The sequence below is a fragment of the Cebus imitator genome, unplaced genomic scaffold (assembly GCF_001604975.1).
Source record: "Cebus imitator isolate Cc_AM_T3 unplaced genomic scaffold, Cebus_imitator-1.0 Scaffold170, whole genome shotgun sequence".
NCBI lineage: Eukaryota > Metazoa > Chordata > Mammalia > Primates > Cebidae > Cebus > Cebus imitator.
In genome coordinates, this window is record NW_016107485.1 from 1,426,175 (window position 1) to 1,433,429 (window position 7,255).

Genomic DNA, 7,255 nt, shown 5'->3' on the forward strand with positions numbered 1-7,255 from the left:
CCTCCCAAAGTGCTGGGATTACAGGACTGAGCCACCGCACCTGGCCCCTTAATGGTGATTTTATCCGGCTTTGCATCTGAGGCTCCCTTTCCAATAAGGATGGGGAGAAGAGAAAGTGGAGACAGCAGACAAGATGCAGGGACACAATGGGCAGGGCCATGTGCAGTGGCTATGGTGAAAGGTCCAGATAAATTACATGCCTGTAGTGGAGTAAGCAAGTTCTAAATTCTGAGGACCATGAACAGAGGCAACTCAAATTTTAAAATGCAGGAAAACACACTGGGCCCATGAAGGGACCAGATGGCTGTACAGTTGGGTTGAAACCTCAGGGACATGAAGAGGAGGGGTAAGAGATGAGCATGGAAAAGAAGGTTTGGAGTCCCACTGTAAAGGACCTTAAATGCCAGGAAAAAGAGTTTGTGCCCAACTCTGTAGGCAGCGAGAGTCACTGCAAGGTCTCTGAATGTGAAAATAACATGATTAGGATTGTCCTTTGGGAAGAGGAGGCTGGGAGAGGTGTTTGTGGACTGGAACTGCAGTGGCAAGCCCTGAGGAGCTGAGTTTAGGGACCAGTAACAGTGATACATAATATAGTATAATGAAAGACCATCCTGAGGGGATGGCAGTGTGAAAGAAAAGGAGGCATGGGTTTGAGGGTCAGAATCAATGGGACTTGGCAACTCAGTGGATGGGTATAAAGAGAGGAAAAAGTTGTAGGTGGTAGGAGGATGGTGAGGAACTTGGAGTAGGGGGCAGAGGAGGTAATGGGAGTAAGGAGCTCCATTTTGAAGACACTGAATATGAGATGCTAGAAGAACATCTATATAGTTTCAGTAGCTCTCTGGACAGCTGAATCTGAAATTCAAAACAAGTTGGGGCAAGAGAAACAGTTAATGAGAATAATCACCATAGAGATAGTAGAAGAACAAGGGGAAAAGGTTGTGGCCTGTGCACATGCTTAGTTTAATGCTGTTTTCTTTTGTTTTTTTTGAGACAGTCTCGCTCTGTCATGTGGGTTGGAGTGCAGTGGTGCAATCTTGGCTCACCACAACCTCCGCCTCCTGGGTTCAAGTGAATTCTCCTGCCTTAGCCTCCTGAGTAGCTGGGATTACAGGTGCATGCCACCATGCCCAGCTAATTTTTTTATTTTTAGCAGAGATAGGGGTTTCACCATGTTGATCAGGCTGGTCTCAAACTCCTGACCTTGTGATCCATCCACCTCGGCCTCCCAAAGTGCTGGGATTACAGGAGTGAACCACATGCCTGGCCTGTTCTCTTCTTAATGCTCTGTTGTATTCTTAAAATTCTTCAAACAAGGAGCCTTGCATTTTAATTTTGGAAGGGGATCCACAATTACACTAAGGGAGAAGGTGTAGTCCAGGCTGGGATCCTTACCCCAGACTACTGATGGAGTCTGTGTCTTGTGAAGTGGTACATGCAATTTGATGTATTTGTTTAGTCATGCATGTCTCTGAGAAAAGGGTTCATGAATTTCATCAGATTTACAAGAGTTTGTTACAGGCTGGGCACAGGGTGGCTCATGCCTATAATCCCAACACTTTGAGAAGCTGAGGCAGGTAGATCACCTGAGATCAGGAGTTTGAGACCAGCCTGGCCAACATGGCGAAATACAAAATTAAATACAAATACAAAAATTAGCTGGGCGTGGTGGCGGGTGTCTGTAATCGCAGCTACTCGGGAGGCTGAGGCAGGATAATTGTTTGAACCCAGGAGGCGGAGGTTGCAGTGAGCTGAGATCATGCCACTGCACTCCAGTCTGGGCAACAGAGTAAGACTCTGTCTCAAAATAAATAAATAAATAAAAAGATGGTACTGGCTGCCTCTGGGAAGGGCAACTGGGTGAGTAGAAGACAGGGATAGGAAGGTAACTTTTCATTGTATGCCCTTTTTCTACCGTTGGGACTTCTTTTTTTTTTTTTTTTTTCAGAGTTTCACTTTTGTTGCCCAGGCTAGAATGCAATGGCACAATCTCGGCTCATCCCCACCTCCACCTCCCAGGTTCAAGTGATTCTCCTGCTTCAGCCTCTGGAGTAGCTGGGATTACAGGCATGTGCCACCACGCCTGGCCAATTCTGTATTTTTAGTAGAGATGGGGTTTCTCCACGTTGGCCAGGGTAGTCTTGAACTCCCAACCTCAGGTGATCCACCCGCCTTGGTCTCCCAGAATGTTGGGATTACAAACATGAGCAACACGCCTGGCCTTGGAACTTTTAACTATGTCATATAGCACCTGTTCAAAAATGAAACAAAATGATTTAAAACAAAGCCTCAGGAGTCCAGAGAAAGAAGAGGGAACAAGGAGATCCTGGGGATATATAGATGGAGAAGGTGGAGAGGCAGCTGCCAAAAAGGTAGTGGGAGAACTAGGATTGAGCCTGTTGTGACTACTGCCAGAGGCAGGGGTTTCTAGAAGGAGAGTATCACTAATGGTCAGATGTAGACTGAGAAAAAGATGAGGAGCAAGAAAGGCCCAGTGCCTTTCATGTGGCAGAAGCTTAAAACATGTGCTTTGTGTATGGAAGACAATGACAGCAAGACTCCCCCATGAGGGGAGCCACACACCACGAGCCTCCCTCCCCCAACTCAGCCAGTCCCATCAGCCCGACCCATCTGTGTGTTCCCTCCAGACGCCTACAGGGAATAGCTCAGAACAGACGGAAGTTGAAGCCCGGCTCCCGCCAGACTTGGGAGAGGTGAGGCCTTCTCTGAGAACCAGGCCATTCTCTCTTTCTCTGATCAAGGGAAAGTAGAGCCACTGATCTGGGCTGGGGTGAGAGGTCAGCAGAGGGGCATTGGGACCTAAGCTGCCATGTCAAGCAAGGTCCCTTCTGCCCTCATGTATCTCTTAACCACTGCTATTTTGTCTTGGAGTCCGTGTTCCCTTACCAGCCCCTTCCCAGCCCCTAATACTTCCATTCCCCTTTGCCCACAAGACCCCCTCATTGGCCCAGAGCACAGACTGTGTGTGCTCTCCCTTGAGGGCCAGAGGAGCGGATAGTCCTGCATCTGGAAATTTCTCCACTCTGGGCCTCTGCCTACAGATGAGCCTTTAGGCCCTGCTGCATCTGACCCCCTTCTAGAGAGACTGGAGCAGGGGCCACCCGAAAGGCAGCCAAGGTCATGCACAGAAGTCCTCTGGGTTAAACTCTTACTCCCAGGAAGTTCACACACACATCTTTTTATTAAAATCTAACATAGTTTCAATCCATATCAGTCTAAGTAAATTTTTCCTGAACATTTTAATCTTTCATCCACAAATGCTAGAAGACATTTTGTTCCTCTCAAGGACTCAACATCTGCAATTTGCCAATTACTGTGCTGGGCCCAATGGGAAAAACAAATACATATAAGATACAATCTCTGCCCCTCAAATAGCTTACAATTAAGCTGGGGAGATGGACCAGGTAGTACAGCACAAAACAGGTAAAACAGTAGCAAACAGTATCATATTCTATGTAACTGGGGGCTACCTCACGTGCTCCAGGAACTCTGAATGGAAGAAACAGTAAATTTGGAAGACATATTTTAGAAACTGGGCCTTGCAGGATATGTAGGCTATAGATAGATGAGAGAAAGAAGGAAAAGCATTTCTTGTGGTCAGATTACATGAGCAACTGCACAGAGGAGAAACAGCAGGCAGCCCACCACATGAGGAAAAGGCGCTTCCTGTAAAGAAGGCAGCAAAATTTGCGTGGCTGGTGCAGTCGTCAAGGGACACAAACATGACAAAAAGCATACTGCTTCTCAAGCCTTTATCATCTTGGTGACTCTCTGATGGATATGCTCAAGGTCCCTTTTCGTCTATTTGAATATTGATATCAAGTTTCCACAGCTTAATGGCCTTGAAAACTCCAGATGTGAATGCAAATTCAGTAAGCCCTTGAATGCTTTTCAGTTAGCGCTCAGGATGTTTCCTGGATGGGGGTCTGTGGATGAAGTCACTCTTAACCTCTCGGGTTTTCTGAACTTCAGCTATGCTATCCCAACTCAAAAATGAAGAATACCTACCTAGTAGGGAAGTCATTAGGACTAAATAAAAGAGCAAAGATCTTTGTAATTTCTCAAGCATTATACAGAGGAGTAGTAGAGGTAGTAGTGCCTTTTGCATCCTATGTCCTGGCCCCTTATTTAGGCATCAAAGCAGCTTGCTAAACTCTCAGAGCACACCACCATTTGGAGATATAAATTTAAGTTACGGTCTACAGGGTCCAACATGCCTCCCATAAGGACTCACCCCCTTTGTTGGGTTTTGTTGTTTGGTGGAGAGTTGAGGGAAAAGATTGGCAACTGAAGCTCCATGATGGTATTTTAGTGCACGATTTTCCATTTTTGTGTTCAAATTATAACTTGACTTTACGCACAGGACCTGTGCTGATTTAAAATACTTATTCAGGTTGGGCATAGTGGCTCACGCCTGTAATCCCAGCACTTTGGGAGGCCAGGTGGATGGATCACATGAGGTCAGGACTTCGAGATCAATCTGGCCAACATGGTGAAACCCTGTCTTAACTAAAACAATTACAAAAATTTGCCAGGTGTGATGGTGGTTACCTATAATTCCAGCTACACAGGAGGCTGAGGTGGGAGAATCGCCTGAACCCAGGAGGCAGAGGTTGCAGTAAGTGGAGATCACGCCTTTGCATTCCAGCCTAGGTGACAGCGTGAGACTCTGTCTTAAAAAAATAAATAAAGGCCGGGCACAGTGGCTCACACCTGTAATCCCAGCATTTTGGGAGGCTGAGGCAGGTGGATCACCTGAGGTCGGGAGTTCAAGACCAGCCTGGCCAACACGGAGAAACCCCATTTCTACTAAAAATACAAAATCAGCCATGTGGTGGCTCATGCCTGTAATTCAAGCTACTTGGGAGGCTGAGGCAGGAGAATGGCTTGAACCCGGGAGGCGGAGAATGTGGTGAACTGAGATCGCGCCATTGCACTCCAGCCTGGGCAACAAGAGTGAGACTCTGTCTAAAAATAAATATTCAGGAAGTGCCAGTGTAGGGCTAGGCTCTGGATACCAACAAAGGATGGGTGCTACGGGAATGCCTGGGGGATGCTACAAGGGACGCTAAGGAAAGGGTGGTAACAGAGGGTGCTCTCAGCTAGTTGTGGCTCACACCTATAATCCTAGCACTTTGGGAGGCCAAGGTGGGAGGATCACCTGAGGTCAGGAGTTTGAGACCAGCCGCGCAACATAGCAAGACCCCGTCTCTACAAAAAATACAAAAGTTAGCTGGGTGTAGTGGCACATGCCTCTAGTCCCAGCTAATCAAGAGGATCATTTGAACTCAGGGGGTTGGGGCTGCAGTGAGCTGTGATGGTACCACTGCACTCCAGCATGGGCAACAGAGCCAGACCCTGTCTTAAAACAGAGTGCCCTGTGGTATTTTTCCCCTGCCAAAGTTAAGGGTGCTAGGTACCTTGAAGGTACCAGTGAGGGGGGCTCATTTTGATTTTTCAAAACCATCTGGTTAAAATCTAACTATATGGACAGAGCCTCAAGCATAAACAGATTGGGCTAGTGGGATTTGTTTTCCTGAAAACTAGGCAGGTTCTATGTGATCCAAGACCTTGTGAGCCTGGGGCTTTGGCCCAGGAACAATTTATTTATTTAAAAATGAAGATTTATTTTCACCATTACACCACCCTTGGTTCTCCCCATAAACCTTGAGCATTTTCTGAAGTTGGGTAGAATGAAATCAGCTAGAAAATCGAGTGAGTAGGCATCCAAAGGAAGGGGAATACTAAGGACGGTAATAAGCCAAGTTCCAAACCTTTCTCAATGAATCCTCACATTCCTATGAGATAGATAGGTACTATCATTTTCTTTTTACAGACGAAGTATGAGTTAGAGAAGTGAAGTAACTTACCCCAGCTTATTCAGCTAGTTTGTGAGGGAAGAGGAATCTGAACCATGCTGTATGATTCCAGTGTGACACTTGGCTACAGGGTGGAGGTCCCCTAGCTTGCTTGTGCTCAGGAGTTGAAAGGAGGCGAATTCTCAGCACCACTAATTCTAAACAAGTAGGCTTCCTGGTGCCTGAAGGCTGACTGAAACTCTCATCCTTTCTGGAACATTGGCAAGTCTGACAAGCCTCCAATTTCCAAGGTCACTGTTTCCCCTTTCTACAATCTGGCAATGACTGGCTCCTTTCCAGTCTTCAGGCACCTCACCCATCTACCCATTGCTCTCAAAAATAACTGCTTAATGGCTCTCTAGCAACTTCAGCCAACTCCTTAAGGGCTCTTGAGAGCAGATCATCTGAACAACTAAGAGACTTCATCCAACTTTTTGAAGTGATCTTTGATCAGCTCTTTGCTTGCCCCCACCTTCCCACATGATCTAAATTGGCTGGTCTGCCTCACCTCACTTTCAGAGCGCTCTCAACCAAGAGCACACTGGAGAGCAAACCGGTCCTGGATATAAAGCATAAAAGTTACGAGAGAGGGAAAGGGAAGTCTGAAGCTAGAAGATTCAGATATGCAGCTTCTCAGACTACAATTCCTTTTCTGCATCCAGCAGAAAATAGCAGACTATTCCCTTTACCTGGTTGCCATGGAAACATCAGTCTGGTGGATGGCAAGCAGTACTTTAGAAAGAAAGTATCACAGGCTACCATGGTAACATCAAAAAGAGTAAAGCTGCAACTTCTCTCTTGGTGGATAGAGGAAGGAATGGATGAGGCTACTGGGAAAAGCAGCCTAGAAGGGACAGCCTTTGGAAAGCCTGGTGCTGACTTTTAACAGAGAGAGCATTAATTCAATTCCACAGACATTTAATATGTGCAAAACAAAGCAATCATGAGAAAGACATCTAAGGCTGGCCTCATCAGGCTATAACCATCCAGTAACGTAGTTTTCAATAAAATTAATTTTATTGAATTTATTTACTAAATAAAAGCAGAGTAAGATGACCCACAAGAGGACAAAGAATACTGAAAAGAGAGATTAACTCCAACTAGAAAAGCTTCAGGGTCTTTTTTTTTTTTTTGAGATGGGGTCTCATACTGTCACCTAGGCTAGAGTGCAGTGGCACAATCTTGGCTCACTGCAACCTCCACCTCCTGGGTTCAAGCGATTTGCCTGCCTCAGCCTCCTGGGATTACAGGCACCTGCCACCACACCCAGCTAATTTTTTGTATTTTTTAGTAGAGAAAGGGTTTCACCATGTTGGTCAGGCTGGTCTTTTAACTCCTGACCTTGTGATTTGCCCACGTCAGCCTCCCAAAGTGCT